This window comes from Peromyscus californicus, unplaced genomic scaffold (assembly GCF_007827085.1).
Source record: "Peromyscus californicus insignis strain IS unplaced genomic scaffold, ASM782708v3 Scaffold_4__1_contigs__length_199733344, whole genome shotgun sequence".
Lineage (NCBI taxonomy): Eukaryota > Metazoa > Chordata > Mammalia > Rodentia > Cricetidae > Peromyscus > Peromyscus californicus.
Window position 1 is genome coordinate 145,143,837 of NW_026294562.1, and position 21,459 is coordinate 145,165,295.

At 41.8% G+C, this 21,459-nt stretch overlaps 1 protein-coding gene across 2 annotated transcripts in view; it reads left to right on the forward strand.

Annotated features, from left to right (window-relative positions):
- The window catches only part of Gabrg3 (gamma-aminobutyric acid type A receptor subunit gamma3), a 608,211-nt gene that overhangs the window by 426,618 nt on the left and 160,134 nt on the right, over positions 1–21,459 (forward strand). The window lies entirely within an intron of this gene.

Genomic DNA, 21,459 nt, shown 5'->3' on the forward strand with positions numbered 1-21,459 from the left:
CATGGCTTTGGGCTCAGAAATGGGTGAGTGGATTCAGGATGAACAACATAGGCACAGGCATTTTTACTACAACGGAGTTAGAAGTGGATTATTAAAATGCCATAGTTTTGCAAGTAAGTGAGTTACCTAATATCTTATATACTTTCAAGGCTCAGGTTTACTAATTTTTAATCATTGTTTCAGCTCTGAATTAATTTGTATAATGACCAAAATATTGAATTAAATCATAATGAGAAAAATATTAATCCAGGATAGAAATCACTTATTAAAGGGGTTTCATCTTAGTAGGAAACTGACATCGGATCATGCAAATTTCCCAGACTTGTTGCATACAGACCCCTGTTAAATATGAGTACACTGGAAAGGAGCCGATGGCATGAAAAGAAAAGTGAGCAGTATGAAGTGTATTTACCCTGAAGGCCTTCAGCAGAGAGAGCAAACTGTTCTGTGGTTCTATGTGTCCTCTGAGAGGTGATATTTTGTTCTGTACCCCTGTGCACACATGTGCCCAGTATGTGAATGTGGATGATGTGCATGTGAATGAGTGGATGTATGTTTTATGTGTATAGTGTGTGAATGTGGCCGATGCGAACTTGTGGATGTGTCTCATGTGTGTTAATGTGTAAACGTGTGGGCATGAATATGTGGGTGTGTGTAGTGTGTGAGTCTGTGGATGTGAGTTTCATGTGTGTTAATGTGTGAATTTGCGGGTGGGAGTGTGAATGTGTGGGAGTGTGGTGTGTGTGTGTGTGTGTAGTATGCTAATGTGTGAAAATGTGTGTTTCCCACTGAAAGCTGCTCCCACAGACCCAATGAAGATGTCTGATTCGGAGCAGGAACTATATATACCCTTCTTACTCTCCATGCTGTCTTTCCCCCACTGTGTTTCCCCTCTTCTCTGCTTTCTCTGGTTCTGAGGATTTTTTAGGGTCCCACATTTCTCCTCTCAGCATGTGCAGGAAACTTTTCTTTTCAAAGGGTGCCATTTTCACTTACCTGAGTCCACTTTCAACTAATACTGTAACACCTCACAAGTCACAGGAGCCCCTTCTAAGAATGCTGAGCTTTCCAATGAGAGAGATACCATGATGGAGGGAGATATCATGGTGGAGAGAGAGGAACCCGGTAATAGGGAAGTTGCCAGGAATCCCCAAGGATAACCCCAGCTTGGACTACTAGCAATAATGGAGAGGGCGCTTGAACTGAACTGTTTTGCCCCAGTGATCAGATCGGTGAATATCCTGTCAGCACAGAGCTTTTCTCTAGTGACTGATGGAAGCAGATGCAGAGATCCACAGCCAAATATCAGGCAGAGCTCCAGGAGTCCAGTCAAAAAGAGAGAAGAGGGATTCTATGAGCAAGTGTATTAGGATCATGATGGGGAAACCTACAGAGATGACCAAACTAAACTAATGGCAACTCATGAAAGTTGGATCAATGACTGTGGAGCCTGCATGGTACTGGACTAGGCCCTTTGCATGGACAGACAGTTGTGTAGCTTGATCTGCTTGAGGCTCCCTGACGGTAGGATCAGAATCCATCCTTGGTGCATGAGCGGGCTTTTTGGAACCCACTGCCTATGATGGGGCACCTCATGCAGCCTTGAGGCAGGGGGAAGGGCCTGGACTTGCCTCTATTGGATGTGCCTCCCCATGGGAGACCTTGCCTTCTTGTGGGGGGGAGTAAAGTGGGTGGGTTGGGGGAGAGGCTGGGGGGCAGGAGGAGGGAAGAGGGAGATCTTTGATTGGTGTGTAAAATGAATGAAAAATTTTTTCAATAAAAAGAGAATCCCGCCGGGCAGTGGTGGTGCACGCCTTTAATCCCAGCACTCGGGAGGCAGAGCCAGGCAGATCTCTGTGAGTTCGAGGCCAGCCTGGACTACCAAGTGAGTTCCAGGAAAGGCGCAAAGCTACACAGAGAAACCCTGTCTCGAAAAACCAAAAAAAAAAAAAAAAAAAGAGAATCCCAAGCTTTCTTCATTTTCCTCTCTCACATTTGTTTCATTTATTCATAAGCTATAATCATCAAAACATTCTTATTATTATTATTTTGAGTAAATAGCTATGTGCTAGATTGAGAATAAGAAAAATCAAATATCTTCCCTTCTCGTGTGCTTTCTCTGCTGCTTTTATTCTTCTGGTAGAGTTTTGAGTCCAACCTGGATCATTTTCATGTTTTCTGAATAGTTTTTTTGAGCATTTCTTACAAGGCAGTTCTGACCGTTAAACATATCCTTTAATTTTTGTTTTCCTGAGAAAATATTTCTCCCTCACTTTGGAAGGAATTCTGGCAGATACCAAATTTTGGACTAGTAGCTGAATTTTTTTTCAACCAATGACTCTGTTGGTGTCTAAGGCAGTTCTTACCTTTCTTTCCCTCACATTTAATGTGGATTTTCTTTCTTCTGACTTCTTTCAAGATTGCACTCTCATGTTTGATCTTCATGTAGTTCAGATATACTATGCATAGATGTGGATTTTTTTCATATTCATCCTCCTCAGTGTCCTCAAGGTTTCTTGACCCCTGGTTTCTGTGTGGACTTAGTTCTGGGAAGACTTCATGTGTTATTGTTTCTGATAGTTCTCCCCCTCTGTCTTTCTTATCCTGTCATCCTCATGTGCTGTCATATCATTTTCAAGCACTCCATTCTTCTTGAATCTTCTGTCCCATACACTTCCCTCCTCCTCCTCTTCTGCACTTCTGGTTTGCAAGTGTCTGCTGCCGTTTCTTCAGGCTCAATGGTTAGCTTCTCACCATCTTTAACTCTATCTGCACGTTTGTGGGTCCACTTTTGCACAGATCTACTGTGCCCATCAGACCCATTCGCAGATGAGTGGTGTAGTAGTTTCAGTTTGTGTGTCCTGAGCATCCAGCCGCCTACCCATTATTGTTTCCATCTTCTTACCCTGTTACTGGCTCAAGCCAAGATTTCTGTGTCTGAGGTACTTCTCCAGTACGTTGTGGTTCTGTGCAGCTCTTGTCTGTCTTCTCAGTTCTGAAAGCAATAGCTTGCTGTTTGACTTCGATTTCCTGGAGAATCTAAGGAATTTTTGGTTTTTCATCTTCCCTTCTGTGAGGAGGACTAAAGGCTTCCAGGCTCCTTATTTACCAGCACAGTAACCACAAGTCCCAACCTATATCTTCCTAACATATATGTAAGAATATACCTTATAATCTGCTTTTTCCTTCTCAACAGTGAGTCTGAGCAGACATGAGAGATGATGAAAGAGAGAAGGTGTTCTCAGGGATCAGACTCTGTGTGGATCACATGGACGAGTGGTAGCTTTGAACTTTGTATTTATCTAGGCCTGTCTTCCTGTCTTTCCATATCCATTAAGAGACTTGAGAACAGTTTGTGGTTTGCAATCTAGTTATGTGATGTCTGAATGTAACTACTGTGGATAGTTTACACTTTCTCTGACAATCTAGAATTGCATCATAAGACTTCCTAAAAGATTAAACAACAACCAGAATGATCTTTAAGCCTCCAAACTCCATATTGCAACAGGCGCTTAATGGCCATTAACTATCAGTCATTGGACGTAACTCAGTCAATAAAATTGACAAACGTGTTTGACTTCTTCACATATCCTTGCTGTGTTCTCTTACAATACACAATATACCAGATAGAGAACACATATGTGAGGGGGGGAAAAACCCAGAGAAGAGATAGAGATATAACTCAGGGCTGTTCTAAGAGCAGCAGTGGCAACTGATTAAATGGTAAGTGTCTTCTCTACAGAGTGGCAGGCAAGTGCAAATGCCCTGTGCCAGAACATCCTAGAATAACAACCAGCCTCATGTCACCAAAGGAAGTTCACTTGGAGCCAGTGTTTTCAGCAGAGGACAAAGACTTAGTATATGCCTTAAAAGGTTGTGTTTTGACAGTTGTGCATGGAAAACAACAGAACAAGGCCCCATAGAGGGAGACAGTGAAAAGCAAGAGATGATGGTGACTTGAACTGGTGTGTGTCAGAAAAGATGAGGTGTGTAGAGTATGAATACAGGTCAGCATGTAGCAGACACTCGGGAACCAGGAATGGGTGACAGAGCAGAGAGAAGAAGGAGCAAGCTATTAACTTACAGAACAAGGAGCACTGTGGGAGTTGTTTATGGTAGGCAATTGAGAACTCTGTGAAGCTCAACAAATACTGAGTTTGGCATGTTCTAGAGCAGAGGTTCTCAACCTTGGGATCGCGTATCAGAAATTCTGCATATCAGATATTTACATTATAATTCACAACAGTAGCAAAATCACAGTTATGAAGTAGCGATGAAATTAATTTTATGGTTGGGGGTCACAACAACATGAGGAACTGTATTAAAGGGTCACAGCATTAGGAAGGTTGAGAATCACTGTTCTGAAGTTTGCTCACATGCAAATAGTGAATGTGGGTATATTCTAACTTCAGTGCAAATGTTTGAATGTCAATTTAGAACTTACCAGTACAGAGATGTAATTAAACCATGAACAGGCTGGAACTACCTCAGGTGCAAATGAGAGGGAAGGGAGGAATGGTCCAAAGGTGGCAGAGAGAACCTTCCTGCATTAAGGGTTGCTAAGGAAACACGAAAGAGCAGCCAAGGAGACTGCGGAAAAGTGCATGGCAGTGCAGATGCAAGGCCCATTCTGCGGTCACTTGACTTTACTTTCTAGTTCCCTACTTCTGTAAGAGCCTTCTTAGCCAAGTGGCCATCTTATGCATCTGAAAACAGCTGCAGCTTTGTGATGCTACTTACCCATCATGAATGTATAAAGACCATCTCCCTTGTCTATCCATTTCTAAGGACCATCCTTCAAGACTCTGCATATTCATCAGCACAGCCCTGCAGCACTTGGCACAGCCTACAGTTCTACATAATAGGAAATTAATTTATTCCTGTTTCCCTATCTGAGTGATCCCTTATTTAATTGCTCAAAACAGTTCTGACTTTTGCTTGTTTTCTAGTCAGCTCTGCAGTTAGACTTTATCCTATTAGTATCTGTGGGGTTTGAATGAGAATGGCCTATAGGCTCATATATTTGAATGTTTGGTCCCCACTCAGTGGAAATTTTAGGGAGGGATGAAGAGATGTGGCCTTGTTGGAGTCTTATTGGAGGAGGTATGTCACTGGGTGTGGGCTCTGAAGTTTCAAAAGCTCACACCTGGCTAAGTATCTCTCTCTGTTTGCTGCCTGTGGATCAGGGTATAAATCTCTCTAGCACTATGCCTCTTTGCTTCTTGCCATGATGATTGTGGATTAACTCTAAAACTATAAGCAGTTATTCATATTGTGTATTATAACAGAGCTGTGTGTGTGTGTGTGTGTGTGTGTGTGTGTGTGTGTGTGTGTGTGTGTGAATTTTGTGTCTAGCCTTGGGTCTCATCCCTAAAAATTCTCATTTTGCATATGAAAATATTCTAAGATCTGAAAAAGTCCTAAAGCCAAAATATTTCTAGTACCAAGCATTCTAGAAAAGGGCCGTTCAACTTGTATGTATAAGTTTGTATGTATGTATGTTTGAGACTTGTTCAAGGGGCCCCTGGCAGTGAGATCAGGATCTATCCCTGGTGCATGAGCTGGTTTTTTGGAGCCCATTACCTGTGTTGGGACACCTTGCACAGCCTTGATGCAGGGGGAGGGGCTTGGACCTGCCTCAACTGAATGTACCAGGCTTTGCTGACTCCCCATGGGAGGCCTTACCATTTTGGAGGAGGAGAGCGGGAGGAGGGATAAGAGGGGAATTTGTGGTTGGTATGTAAAAGGAATAAAAAATTTCTTAATAAAGAAAAAAAGAAATTAAAAAAAATCCCTCAGAGTCAATGTACCTTATTTCTGGGATCTCTCCTACTGTACAAGAATTCTGCTCTCTGTTCTTCGTAAGCCCTTATCCAATGGATCTAAAATAAATTTCGCTCTAAAACAAAAATAAAATAAAGTTTGAGACCTGCAGTCCAATCTCTTCAGTCACAGAAATCACCAGAACAGATTCACTGCAGCGAGTATAGAAGTTAGCATTCTATATCTCCTAGATATAGAGCATTCAAATCTCCTGGAAGCCTAAGAATAGAGAAGTGAGGATGGTGTTTTGTTCTCACAAAACCCATTCACTTTCAGGGAAAAGTGATCAAGGGCATTAAGTAGGAGTATTTGAAGTGGTTCCAGTTTCCTTTATGTTTCTGTGGTATCATACTCTGTCCCAGAGAAACTTAGAGGAGGAAAGGGTTTATATCACCTGGCAGGTTACTGTCCATCACTGAGAGAAGTCTAGGAAGGAACTCAAGCAGAAAATTGAAGGAGAAGTTGCTAGAAGAACACTGCTTTCTGTTCAGCTCTCATTGGCTTATCCCTGCTAGGTTTCTTATACAGCCCAGGTTGACCAAGGAATGTGGCCACCCACAGAGGGCTTGGCACAATCAAGTAACAATCTAAACAATCACCTACAGACGTGTCCACAAGCCAATGTGATCTGGGAAGTCCCTCAATGAGACTCATTTCATAGATGATTGTGGGATGTGCCAAGTTAACAGTTAAAGCTAACTCAGACAGAAAACACAAAGGAAACACAAGTGATATTTTCACATACAAGTGCTTGAGAACCGGGATGGTGAATTTAATAATTTTATTCACATTTTAGATGAGTTGTGACTACTCAGAGAAAGAGAATGAAAAGATGTCCTAATGTTTGGTCCCATGGAATTATTCACTAGTACTCTATACTTTGAATCCTCAATACCAATTTGAATTACAGATCAATGTTAATATACATAAAAGTGGAGAAATATTGTTAATGATACAAGTAATTGACATGGCTCTGATGCTTTAAATCCTCACTATATATGGCATACCACTATATTTGAAGCTGTCTACACATGGCATCTCATCCTCAGAACTCTGACACAGAGCCTGTTTTCATTATTACATCACTATGTCCAGCTGCTTCTCCTCACTGTTCTTTTGACTGTATTAAGTATTTTGCCTGAAGTATAAATGACCGCTGTAAAAGATCCCTGATTTTATAGATCTAATTTAATGTATTTTACTTTGCTTACATCTGTGTAAACACCATTCAAAAACATGCATAATATTTCTACTAACCTCCCAATATCCTCCCCATTATACATTCTGGTGGTATGAATAAGAATGACCCCCATAGGCTCATATATTTGAAGGCTTAGTCTTTAAGGAGTAGCTCTACTTGAGAAGGATTAGGAAGTGTGGCCTTGTTGGAGGAAGTATGTCACTAGGGGTGGGTTTTGAGGTTTCAAAAGCCCAAGTCAGGCCAGGCCCAGTGGCTTTCTCTTCCTGCTGCCTGCAGATCAGGATGTAGAACCCTCAGCCATTTCTCTGTCACCATGTTGGCCTGAGTGCTTCCAGCTCCCTGCCATGATGACAATGGATTAAACTGTAAGCAAGCTCCAATTAAATGCTTTCTTTTATGAGTTTCCTTGGTCATGATGTCTCTTCATAGCAATAGAACAGTGACCAAGACATATATTAAGCATATCCTACATTTTGATAGTTTGATACCTTGAATCTTGGTGACATTGAAAGGACCTTCCCTCCCAGGGTTAATTTGTTGATTCTAGAGGCAGCAAATGGCTCTCAAAATCTATCTTTCTGAGTCTATGGTCAGGCGCTCTCATTCACCTTGGTAGAAATGCAAGGACCCACTACTGAGGACATGTAAGAGATTCCTCAAAACACTAAAAGTAAAACTATTGTATGAACTATCTGTCATGTTCTGGGTAATACTCAAAGGAAATGAAATCAACACCAGAGACATAGCTGCCATGCTTACTGTGGCACTACTCCTAATAATTAAGGTATGGAAATGGGCAACCACTCTTCAACAGATGTGGTATGTATATACACAATGGAGTATTTTTTTATTCAGCCATGAGTTCCTTTGAAATTCACGACCTCTTTTTTCATTAATTGTTTGTACATAGATATATGTATATGCATATACATATATGTATTCCTAAATACCTAAAAATAGCCTCTACTTGGTGTGTATAATGTTCGTTCTATGTATTTTTTTCAGGGCTGACCATTTGATATTGAATTCCAATTGGTGTACACATCCCTGGAGAAGATTATTTCTCCCACCCTCAGCATTCCTTATTTGCCTGTGGTTCGTGTAGGGTTGAAGCCTCGTGGTCTTTCCGTCATCCACAGTAGCATGCCTGTTGGTGTCGTCCTTGTTTAGCTCAGGTTTAGGCAGCCATCTTGGTGAGACTTTGTGGTTGTAGTTTCTGACATTACTAGGAGACACAATCTCGCAGCAAACTCTCAGGAAGACTCCAAAGACTCTTTCATCCCAAGGAAGCAGTGGGGTCTATAAAAAGAAGGAAGCAGATGTCTAGTAAATTAAATGCGAATTCTAAACTTCCAGAAATTCAGACTTACTAGAAGGGTAGAATAGCAGTTAGGCAACATTGTGGTATGACCTGGGTCAGTTAATTCTTATTAATCAATTACAGCAAAAGAAAGCAAAGGCAAGCAATGAAAGAGAGCTAACTGTGGAAAATAAAAACGGAATATGAGAGAGAGTGATTTCAGGGAAATCAGGGTCCCCTCTTGGGGATTTTAGTTTCATCGATAAAAGAACTTAAAAAATGGATTCAAATGCAGGAAGCTCAAGGACAAAATTATTAGAGTTTAAAAGAAAAACTCCCCGGGCAATCAAGCCATAAATCTCAGCAGCTGCCCAGTGGCTGAGAACAGATGAGAGAATGAAAAATAGCCATGCCTTTTATGCCAGCATGGAGGTCAGACACATTGCAGACAGCAGCCACATGGCAGGGAGGAGTGGAGCTTTAAGGAAAGACTAAGGAAGCCCAAAGTAGCATGGAAAACATGCTTAGACAATAGATAGAAGAAGAGAAGGAGATGCTATGTTCTTCTGAATAATTTAGAAAAGTGGATAGACTTGCAAATCTGTATAGCGGTGACCCTGTATGTTACTGTGCTGGGGTGGGGACTGGGGAAATTAAAAATACAGTGTCTCATTAATACAATAATTACTCCACCAAGCTGTTGAGCATGGCTCTAGGAGAAGACAGTTATCCTAGGAGTGCTACCGTGGCAAGGTGACTGAGCCCGGCCCTCTGGAACAATAACTTTCCACCCAAGCCAGAGATGCATTCTCTTCGCCAGAAGTTTTCTTTTAAGGAGTTTTTAGTGCTATTTTAAGGAAGGAGGGAGACTCAAGATAGAATGTAGCACTTTTCCTCATATGAGCAGAAGTTTACAATTCAGTAAAGATGAAAGGCTCCATCCAGTAAGTGAGAACTGAAAGATAGCATAATAGAAAATGGGCAGAAAGATACATTAGCCAACTTGCTCAGTCTAGGAAAAAACACCTGAGATCAATTCTTTCTACAAGAGCAAAAGCTTTTTTCTGACTCTTAGTTGGTCTTGCCGTATTTGTGTCTGTGGGGAGCTAGGGAATCATGCTTGGAAGCACCCGGCAAAGGAATCTGCTCACAGCACAGTCATTAGAAATCAAAATGGGGAGAAATGGGCTGGCATCCCAACATCCCCTTCAAGGGAGTGTCCTCAGTGACATGACTCCTTCTCACCAAGTGCACCTCTCACAGGTGCTACTGCCTGCCTATCAATGCCAGCACATGCTGCTCTGTGAGCGGTAACATGCAGGCCATCTGCAGATTCTCACACCCCAGACAAGCATAGAGCCCCAAGGAAGGGATTGTGTCTTCCTGTTCTCATAGCCCAAAGGCTGAACTGTTTTCCATGAACCATTGTGGAGAATGTACATCTTAACAAATGTGAGGGTTTTGGTTTGATTGTTTGTTTGTTTGTTTGTTTTGGTTTTGATTTTTTGAGACATGATTTCTCTGTGTAACAGCCCTAGCTGATCTGGAACTGGCTCTGTAGACCAGGCTGGCCTGGAACTCACAGAAATCTGCCTGCCTCTGCATCCTAAGTGCTAGGATTAAAGGCATGTCGGATCATCACCCGACCAAATGTAAGATTTGTGTGATTATTTAGTTATTTAATTATTTAAACCCGCAGTACTACTTCTTGTTTATAAATGTCCCCAGTGCCAACAAGAGGAGACACAATCCTTGTGGAGCAGAGCCCACATGGTGGAGGTTTGTACCTGTGTCACGAGTTTTATCTAAGTGGGTTATTTTGATAAACAACGTGTCATTACTATATGTGTACAGTATAGTCTCACAAAAACTAGTCCCCACTACCTCCATTTCATCACACAACAGATGCCTAACCTTTTGAAGGAATTCCCTCTGCGTTTGGCCCATCCCATAATGAAAATCTGACTGGTGAGCGTACATCTAAGCAGCAGCATCTGGAGTCATAACTCAACAAATGTACCCAGACAAGCTAGGCACATAGGACAACAAACAAATCAAATTTGGCATAAATTGCTTAACAACTGAGGACTGGGTTTCTATCTTTCACTTTAACAAACATAAAATAAAAAATAATTACTGAGAAATGTGACATATCTTCCATTAGGATTGAATTTAAAAATGGTACAAAAGATGGAAACATAAAACTGCCTCCAGGGCATAAAAATTGCCAGGAAGTTAAGGAAATTGGCAAATAATTACTACAGAATAAGGAAGACTGTCTAGCCTCTTTTGGCTGTTTTTGTGTGCCAGGAATATGTTAAATAATATTCACAGACATAAATGTCAATGTTAATGCTGTAAATTTCCCTGGATACACCACATAGGGTGTTTGCTATTTTATTTTTAGAACTTAAAAATATCAGGCCCATCGTGGTAAAATCAGACGGGAACAACACTGAACAATAAATCTCTCCATGAACAGAGATTCACAGCACCTCACATTGACTTTGCCCCTTTGATATGTTATGCCATGGAAAATTGGATGAAAGAACTGCTATCCTTTATTGTTAACATTAGTTGTAAAGTTTAAATTTGCTTTCACCAGAAATATAGTATAAACTGAGCATCTAGTAATCTGTAAAATACACATTAAGAACCTGAAGGAGAGGACAAACCGAAAGTTGAAATTTTAGAGTTATTCTCCTTTCTTGAAATGGTTGACAAGATCTTACTGGGGATATCTCCTCCTCCTCCCCCTCCTCCTCCTCCTCCTCCTCCTCCTCCTCCTCCTCTGTCCTCCTCCTCTTTCCACTTCCTCTTTTCCTTCCTTCTTTCTCTCTCTCTTCTCTCTTCTCTCTCTCTCTCTCTCTCTCTCTCTCTCTCTCTCTCTCTCTCTCTCTCTCTCTCCTGCTCTCCATTCATATATGTTCATGTGCACACATGCACACTCTGTGTGTGTGTGATGGGGTGGGGTGTGAACTTGCATGTGGAAACCAGAGGTCAGTGTGAAGTGCCTTGTTCATTATTCACATTACTTTTGAGACAAGCTCTCTCTCTCTCTCTCTCTCTCTCTCTCTCTCTCTCTCTCTCTCTCTCTCTCTCTGAACCTTGTTGGTTCTTGCTGATCTGACTAGCTTGGCTGTATACTGAGCCTTACGAATTCACCTATGTCTGTCACCCCAGTGCTGGGATTACAGGACCCTGCTGCCACACCCAGCTTTTTATATGGGTGCTGGAGATCAAAACTCGAGTCATTAGGCTTCCACAGCAAAGGCTTTCTCAACCGAGTACATCTCCAGCCCTTACCTATATCTGACATGAATGTTATGTAACAGTGTGGTCCTCTCCATTCATACAGTAAACTCATAGTATCCTGAAAGAGAGATGTGGTACGTGGGGAATAGGAGGCCCCTCCCTTGGGATTGTCATGCTGATTCCAGTAAACTTCGGTGACTCTGGGCAAGTTTCTCTGCCCTCTCTCCTCTTGCCCTACTCATCTCTGCTGGTGACAGTCAGGCGGAGTCACCTATCCCTGCCCTGTTGGCTTGAGAAGAAGGTGATATTAAATAAATCCTTACAGATAATTAAGGGTCTGGCAGGAGAGAGTTCCTCACTGTTTCTAGAAAGTCAAAGGTTTCCTGACAAAGAGTCACACTTTCTTCACATAGCAAAGCATCCAACAGACGTAGATCTCATTGTCCACAGAACTGCTTGGACTTTGTAAAATACAGAGAGGCAAGCACAAACTGCTTTAAACTATGTGCTCCCAGATTTGCTGCAATCATGAGCATCTACGCTAGAGACCCAAACTCTGCTCTCCAGGCTCAAGGCACTTTATTTACTGAACCAGGTCCCCAGCCTGAAACTGGTCTCTTTATGGTCAGCAGATGATAATGACTTCAAAAAAAAAAAAAAAAACCTACTGCGACCTACTAAAACTGGAGAGGCAGGAAGGTCCCAAGGTGGAAACTACTCTGAGCTACACAATAAGACTCCCTTTCAAAGCAAAAATTTTTTCAAGGAGGAGATTTGGGGTGCAGTTCTGCAATACAGCATTTTCCTGGTGTTCAACAGCCTTGAGTTTGATCTCTAGTACCACAAAGAAAAAAAATCCAGTTCCCTTTTTTTACTTGATATAATTAGACCTTTCACTGTAAAAATGATTGTTGATACACTTGGATTACTACAGCTACATATGATTGTTTTCTTCTTGATCCATTTATTTTTTCTTCTGTAGATTCAAAAACAAAACACAGCTCTCACCTTAAAGAGAATAAGAGATAGTTTATTCTCTGGAGCCATTTTGAGTGGCCATGGCCCAGGAATAGAGATTTATGCTACTCCAAATTTCATGTTCCAATGTGGAAGCAGCTTCATGGTGTTTTATAGTTTTACAGAGTGAAGGAAGTCATAAATCACAGTAAACTGAAAGTATATTAGGAGGCACATTTGAGAGATGGTTACAGCAAGATGTGAAAACTTTTCTGTAAGCCTCAGATGCTTCTCATGACATTTTTAGTTTCTGTGTTGGTGGGAACTAGGAGTCTGCTGAGTTCATAGATTCCCAAAAGGTTTTGATCTCTTAGTCACAAGATGTTAGTTCTGACATAGAGGTGGGCAAGGGAAAGTTGGCTATTCAAGAGACTGACAGTAGCCTGAGATATAGTAGTTAGCCTGTGGACATGCAACATTCCAGTCTTTCCACACTACTGTATTTCTAACCAGTCATTTGGTCTTCATAGATCCATCTTCTCCAGAATTCTTGTTGATACTTCTCATGTGATTATTATTTACCAACATTTTTACTTTTAATTTAGCACTGTCTATGAGTCCATATGAGTCTGATTTCTTTACGTCTCAGTTAAACTTTTCCTTGCATTCCAATCACATTTCTGCTACACCTTCTGAAGGAACTTGTAATTCTCGGATGTTCTTATTATAATCTATGAACAGCCTTTACTGTTGTGCCCAGATTGTGACCCCCAGAGAGACCACCAAAGACGAGCATGCCGGAATGCAAAAGCAAGGTTTAATTCAGGATATCCGAAAGCAATACAAGCCTAGGCAGGGGCTTTGTCCAACAGATCCAACGCAGTGGAGGCTGGAGGAAGTGCCTGCCTCTCTGCAAGCTCAGGTTTTAAAGCAAAAACTACAAGGTTACATCATTTAGGGGTACAATTCTGATTGGTTCGCTTCTAGGGACTTTCTAGAAATCATGGCTTAATCTTATTTCTACGGGGGTGGTTGCCTGCCACCATTTCTCATTGGCTGCCCTCACGTGGGGACATTTCTATGGTCATTTACCCTGGAAACCAGGGTTGGAACATTCTTTGGTCAAACAGTTACCTAGGGAATCAGGGAGAGGACATTCCATAGTCCGGCAGTCATTACCTCGTGACTACCTTGTGACTCTGTACTTTTACACTTCCTGGTTTCTGGAATCTGGACTGACTGGTTTCAGTAACTCATGGCCTAGTCTAGTAACTCATGGCCTGTTCCAATAACTCATGGCCTGTACCTAAAAGGAGAAATCTTAGGCCTTAGTTTTAGGGTGAAAGCATTTTGGTCTTATTTCTAAGATGGCTCATTTTGGTCTCACACTTAGCACCTTGGCAAATTTACCTGCCACTCAAGTTTCCGACCGCTTCTACTCTAGGTAACTTGACTTTATCTGATTTTCCTTGGATGCACCCATCTCTGAAGAAGTCAGGATCCAGCTTGCTGTTGTTGTGGGGCTCCTCACAGTGAGAGCAAGGACTGTCTCTGACTCATTTGCTCTTGGGACTCTTTTCCTCCTACGGGGTTTCCTCATCCAGCCTTGATATGAGGGTTTGTGCCTAGTCTTATTGTAACTTGTTATGCCTTGTTTGGTTGATATCCCTGAGAGGCCTGCTCTTTTCTGAAGGAGGTGGAGTGGATCTGAGGGAGAGGGGAGGTGATAGGAGGGTGGGGGAGGGTGGTAAGAAGAGAGAGGGTGAACTATGGTTGGGATGTAATATATGAAAGAAGAATAAATGAGTAAATAAATAAAACAAATATCTCAATCTGGATTTGAGCAACCAAAAAAAAGTCTCATATAATTAAAGTACATATTATCAAAGGGAAAAAAAGAAGTCAGGATCCTTATCTATCCCTATTGTCCTTATCCTTATCTTCCCATACTTCCTGGAGGGCTCTGAAAGACATACTGGTTTTTCAAATTGGGGTTCAAGGGAAAGTAGGAGTTTGTTTATTTTACTCTTGATCTGAAGCAAACAGTCAGTATAATACATGTGAAGCAAACAGTCAGTAATACATGTGAAGCAAACAGTCAGTATAATACATGTAGCTGTGTTCCACTTTGACTTTTGCTGTTTTGATAAAACTTTATGACCAAAACCAGGATAGAGCCGAAAGGCTTTATCTGGCTTCTACTTCCAGGTCATAATTCATCACTGAGGAAAGTTAAGGCAGGACACTGGAGGCAGAAACTATGGATGACACTGTTTTCTGGTTTCCTCTCTGGCTCACTAGCTGACTCACACTTAGATCGCTTTCTTATGCAAACCAGAATCTCTGCCTACAGAAGAAAGACCATCCTACCTGGGGATGACACTGCCCACAGTGTACCAAGCCCTTTTTCAATCAATGGTTAATCAAGAGAATGGCCCTCAAAATGCCTTTAGGCAAATCTGATCTATACAATTCCTTAATCAATGCTTTCCTCTCAGATGACTCTAGGTTGTATCAGTTTGACAAATAAAGCTAGCTAGAACAAACTCTTTACAGCCGAGTGAGACATGGGAGAGTGGGATGATCATTAACCCATGACTAAAGAGTGAGGCTGGCACATGTGTTTCTCTGCTCAACGATGTGCATTAATCAAGAGTTTGCATAAGCGAGAGCTGTAAGTGAACACGAGCCTGTGCAATGAGGAAGATCCTCATGTGCACCATTTTAAAGCCCTGTGATTCAAGGAGAAAGTGGTGTTTAGAAGAGATGCATATATTTAGCAGTGACTGGGCACCTCCATCCTCAGTCATTTTATTAAAGTCAGAGCCATTATATTTAAACTAAACATGCTTAGCACGAGTCTCCATATTGTAAGTTGAACATTCTTAATTCCAAAGTCAGAAATCTGACATGCTTCAAAATCTTTCAAAAGCTTTTTGAATCCTTATCAGATGTCACAAGTGGAAAATTCCACATTTGACCTTCTCTGATGAGTTATAATTGGAATGCAACTGCATTAAGCACATTGTGCAAAATTATCATCAAGAAATGTGCACAAGATATATGAAGCCATATATTTGCATTTCATCTCTATGATATCTCATTATATATATATATATATATATATATATATATATATATATATATATATATATATAATTGGACATATTCTAAAATTAAAAAATTCCCAAATCTGAACACTTTGGTCTTACTGTCTTAGATAAGCAATTATCATCTGCAATGCATCATGATGACCATTAGGCAAATATTCTTGTTCCCACAATGCTAGCAGCTTTTCCACTGAAGAGATGGAGACAGACGAGGGTAGCATGGCTTGCTGTTTTTCAAGTCAGTCGGAGCAAGCTCCTGGTCCTTTCTTCCATGTTTTAGACACTTAGTACTTAAATAGTTACAGTGAGTGAAGAGGGCTTCATATGAATGAAAACAAGTGAGAAGAACCAACTATGCTGTGAATGGCTTAGAAAACATTTGGCTATTGTACCTTATATTATTACGTTTATTAAAAAGAGTGTTAAGAAGGTTTTTATATTTTATTTTTAATAATCATTTTAATTGTCAACATTTATGGAGTACCCAATGATAATTCAGTGCTTATTTGGTGAGAAAATTGACTCTGCTGTGAATAATGCATGTCTTGAAGAGTTTGCATTCACTGTGACAATTGCACAAATCCCCCTAGTATACACATGTAGGGGTACAATTCGATTTACTTCCTTTTATTTTATTGGATGAGAACTTTGCCTCATAAGGCTCTGAGCAGTTTAAGTTGGAATGAGAGAGAATGTGCTACATTGTAAGGTGTAACAACAGTACTGAGGCAACACTCAATTTTCATACTTTGATCTAGGAGACATTCTCTCAGGTCAGATCTGGTCACAGTGAAAACCCCATGCAGTGAGTGGATGCAATCAGGAAACAGAACCTTGTAATGTCCCTTGAGTGTTACACTGATGTATTTGAGGACTCTTTCTGTGATTTCTTGGCTTACAGGGATCTCTATTAGGGGTCAGAAGTAAGGATGAGACACCATGCTCACAGCCAAAAAAGATAAACAGCATGGCTCCTTGTATTAGACCCCAGAGCCACCAGACATCACCTGTCCAATTAGCCATTGCCATTTATCTGGGATTCATTTCACATCTGATTAAACGAACCTGAGGGAAAATAAAAGTCCAGTTTACCCAGAGAAAGCTTTTAAAATGCAGTGATGTTGTTGCCTTCCCCCACTGTTTTCCTGGAATGGGGTAATTTTTCCTTGAAAGCATCTATGGTGGTGTATTTTAAGTGTTCAGTGCAAGTTTCTAAAGGGACTAACATTTGTACTTTCCCTCAGTGCGTTTGCTGGGACGCATTTAATCTATGGAGCATAGAAACCCTAAGGAAAGCCTCATGTTTTTATTTACAGAGATGTGGGACATTCTTAAAGGAGCCTGGAAGTAAAGAACTTCAGAGAAAATAAAAGAACTGTTAACGTCTTCTCCTGCCTCCATGTAGTCTTAGTTGAGGATTGAGCAAACCCAGGATGAGCAGCAGCAGCAGAGGGGCCGTGTTCCTGAACTTGGGGATGTGGGTGTTTGTTGTTCGTATTCTGAGTGAAAACTGCCGTTTCCAACTCAGATGAGAGCTGCCGCTTATTTACTCATTGTATTCATCTGTCCATGTATTCCATCCATTTAAGATGATTGCTCAAAGAAGGTTAGATTTAGCAGCTCAGAATAAAGGGACAAAAGGCAGGAAAGAGACTCATCAGGCCTCAACAGATGAGACAGACGTTTAATGGCACAGCAGCAAGGGGCAGCAACTTTCCTGTGGGATAGAAGTTGTGAAAGGGGAAGGAGCTTGTCAGGTCTCTTTTCAGAGTGGACAGGGGGCTGGGGTATAAGGATGTTGATATAGCTGTGAAGGGTAAATGCAGTATAAGACAGGTTTGAAAATTCATGATCCCTCTGCTTTGGAACTGCCTGCTTGGGCAAAGCAGACTACATCAACAAACAGTTCTCCCTGAGATATGGATGTGGCAGCCAACAGTTGAGCAATGACAGCAAGACAGTCTCAATGGGACTTCTGGTTTTCTGCAGCTGGGGCATGCTGTTATGGAGGAATTCCACCATCACTACTCCAGGAATAGCCTTACCGAGGGAATCTATAGTGGCCTCCACAGCCTGCCTGGAATAAGAACATAGAATAAGTGAAAATGCACTATGTGCATGTCCTGCATGTAAATATTCTCCTACCCTGTATTCAGCCATCCCACTTCTAACACACACGTTCAGGAAAATTAGTGCAACTTTCCGTGAAGAATGTTCAAGAATATTCACGGCATCTTGGCTTTCAGAGCTCTTAGTGTCCTCCAGCAGAACAGTGGGCAGAACCCCTGCAGTGCCCTTGTGCAGTAAACACCACTTGCAGGAAACAAAGAGCGGAGTATCAATAAATGCACACCAGAGGCGCCACAGAAATCATGTTCTATTACACAGCTAGATACAGAAACTGCATACTGATGTGTCTAATCACATAAAGTTCAAGAATGAACAAAATCATGTATTGTGATGAAGGCAGTGTTCACTGGAAAAAAATCTATGTACAATTGTGATTTCAGAAATGTCGTTTTTCAAATGACATTTGGAACTTTCTCAGTTCTGCATCTATTTACTGCGTGGGCAGAGGTCAGAGGACAACCTGCCAGTTGTTCTCTCCTTCCACCATATGGGCTCCAGGGATAAACCTCAGGTCATCCGGTTTAGCAGCAAACACCTTCCCTGCTAAGCCGTCTGGCTGGCCCAGGTCTTTTCGTTTTAAGAAAAATGTCAAATAGCAAGAGTTTAGATTTTCCCACTTCTCATCTTATTATAGATGTATTTCAAGTTCTATTACTTTTAAATTTAAAAAAGCTAAACACAGAGTGGACTTCCTATAAGATTGTATGACTCTTGAATTCAACTGCCTCCCTTCAGTTCTTTTGTTTGTTTGTTTACAAACTGTGCAAATGTTCCCCCTGTACTTACTGTCTAGGGGGAATCACATGATCTCGTGTTTATATTATGTCCACCACTTCGGAGGTGCTTGTTCTCATTAGTGGTCTCCGGACACAGCCTCCGATGATGCTGCAATCTGAAAGATGTGTTTTCATTTCCCTACTGGGACAGCTCCACAGACATTTACTCTCACACAGTCTTTAAGACCCTTGACCGTGCTTCCAGGGCACAGCAACACTTTCTGATAAGGAAATGCACAAAGAGCTTTAATTTGATGTCCAATGGTTTTCTAGATAGTCTGTCAGCAACTTCATAGAAGCAGAAAGAGCATTTTCCAAAGTGGTGTGTGTTATGTGACACACTAGTGAGAGCTGAACAGGTATCTATCCATCCCAGATAGGGAGCCCATGACAAACCAAAGTTCAATTTGATCAACTAGCGCCTTTAATGGGGTTACTTACAGGAGCAGACATGACTCAAAGAGCTACAGCACCGAAAATCACAGCACAGCATGGGTGACAGCTCACAAAAGCTAGAACATGCACCACACAACCCTTAGGCAGTGTAAGAGGTTGGAAATTGTCCTTTCCAGGAGGTTCAGTGGATCTGGGCCTCTTCCAGGCAGCTTGACTGATCTCTACTTCTTCCAGGCACATTGGATGGTCTGTTTCTTCCCGGTGACTTGGCTGGTCTTTGCTTCTTCCAGGTGGCCCTGCCTATTTGAGTCTTTTCTAGGCAGCTCTACTTGTCTGAAAGTGTCTCTCAGCAGTCCTTATAGCTTATATATGCTTGGGGGTGGGGGTAGTGAATATGATCCTTTTCAGGGACTTCCTGAATTTCTTTTCAGTTGTTTGCTCTCAGAGCCTCAGGAGTTTTCCTGCAGGTGGAATGCTTCACCACCCCTTAGACCACTATCCCTGTAAGCATCTTGTGACTTTGTGAGCTTCCCTCCAGGGTGGGCAGCTTTGGTCTCAGAGGAAACTGCAGCATAAGGATGTGGTACATACACCATTTTAATTCTCTGAGAGCAACTTTACTCCAGATAGGCACAGTCTGGATTCCTAGGGCTCTTCCTTCCCTAATCTTCACTTTAAGAAATGACTTCAGCCAGCAGTGGTGGCACTTGCCTTTAATCCCAGCACACAGGAGGCAGAGGCAGGTGGATCTCTAAGTTTGAGGCCAGTCTTGGCTACAGAGTAAGTTCCAGGAAAGGTGCCAAAGCTACACAGAGAAACCTTGTCTCAAAAAAAAAGTAAAGTAAAGAAAAGACTTCAACATTCCCTCTTCGCATGATAGCTCTATTTAGATGTTTTCTTTAGATTAAAATCAACTGAAAACAAGGCATGTGGGCAGATACCTGTAAAGAATAATGTTAGCAGGTCAGAAAGCAAACGAATTTCATTAAAAAGGAGATAAAGGATAGATGACTTTCCATGTATTCTTTTTTACTTTGAAATATTGTGTTTAAGCTATGATAATATAGTAAAGACCATATATGTTGAGTGTGCTGAGCTGTGCACTTTCATAAGCGTGTGTGTGTGTGTGTGTGTGCAAATCCATGCACCCACCACTCAGCTCAAGATCTATAGAGTCTTGTCTGTACCCCTGTGTCCTGGCTCATCTTATGCCCATTGTGTCATCTTTTTCCATGTTGACCTTGAGATGAGGGGTTCTGATTTCATTGATTGCTTTTTTTGTTTTTATGCAATGTGTCATCTTGTATAATATACATACATATTATATTTATTATATTGGTTTTTTAAGACAGGGTTTCACTGTGTAGCCCTGGCTGTCCGGAAACTCTCTCTGTAGACCAGGTTGGTCTTGAACTCAGAGATCTGCCTGCCTCTGCCTCCTGAGTGCTGGGATTAAAGGCATGCACCACCACCCAGTGAATGGAATATCTTTGATAGTTCTTAGATGAGTCCAACTACTGCTACCGTGCCATCAGCTGGGTAGCTTAAACAGTCCATGTTTGCTCACTATTCTGGAGGGTGAGAGGTCCCTGAACAAGGCACCTGCTGACCAGGCTCTGTCTGGTGGAGACAGAGCTCATTTCTCAGGCTTCTTTGATGAGATCACCAATCCTTTGTAAGGGCTTCACCCTCTGCCTGCACCTCCTTCTCGATAGTGTGAACTCCCAAGTGTCAAAATCACACTTTCATCTTGTCATCTAAAGCAAACTGGAGTGCTTTCCAACACCTGTTTTCTCCCGAGATATATTCCTCTCCTGAGGTCAGTCTATGGAACCAAATGAGCTATGTGTTTCCAAAATACAGAGGTAGGATAGGCATAAGATAGATATTCAGAAAAAGAAGAAAAAGAAGGAGGAGGAAGAGGAGAAGGAGCAGGAGGAGGAGGAGGAGGAGGAGGAGAAGAAGAAGAAGAAGAAGGAGAAGGAGAAGAAGGAGAAGAGGAGGAGAAGGAGAAGGAAGAGAAGAAGGAGGGGGAGGAGGAGGGGAGGAGGAGGGGGAGGAGGAGGAGGAGGAGGAGGAGGAGGAGGAGGAGGAGGAGGAGGAGGAGGAGGAGAAATAATGAATCTCTGGTCTCAAACAAATCCAATACATAGCAAGGCAAATTCAATTAGACCTGAAGATGTGAGAGTCTTCCTCTTCAGTGCCACCCTCTGTCCCCTGGGGCTGTGGTGTCACATTAGGATCCCCTGGGACAAGGCTTGCACTTCCACAGTTCTACCAGGTGGAGTTCGCTTGCTTGTGGCTTCCACAAATGGCTCACAGCATTAATCTATTCTGCATATGTGCTGAGTTTTGTTGTAGAGGTGATCTTATACAGGTGTTCTGCACCAGCGTTGCCAAGGTCTAGATTATTTCAAGTGTATAAGCATCACCAATACACCTTATGTTTCTTCTTGGACATGTGTTTTCACTACTGTATGCACACACACTTATCTGTTGATCACATTGAAG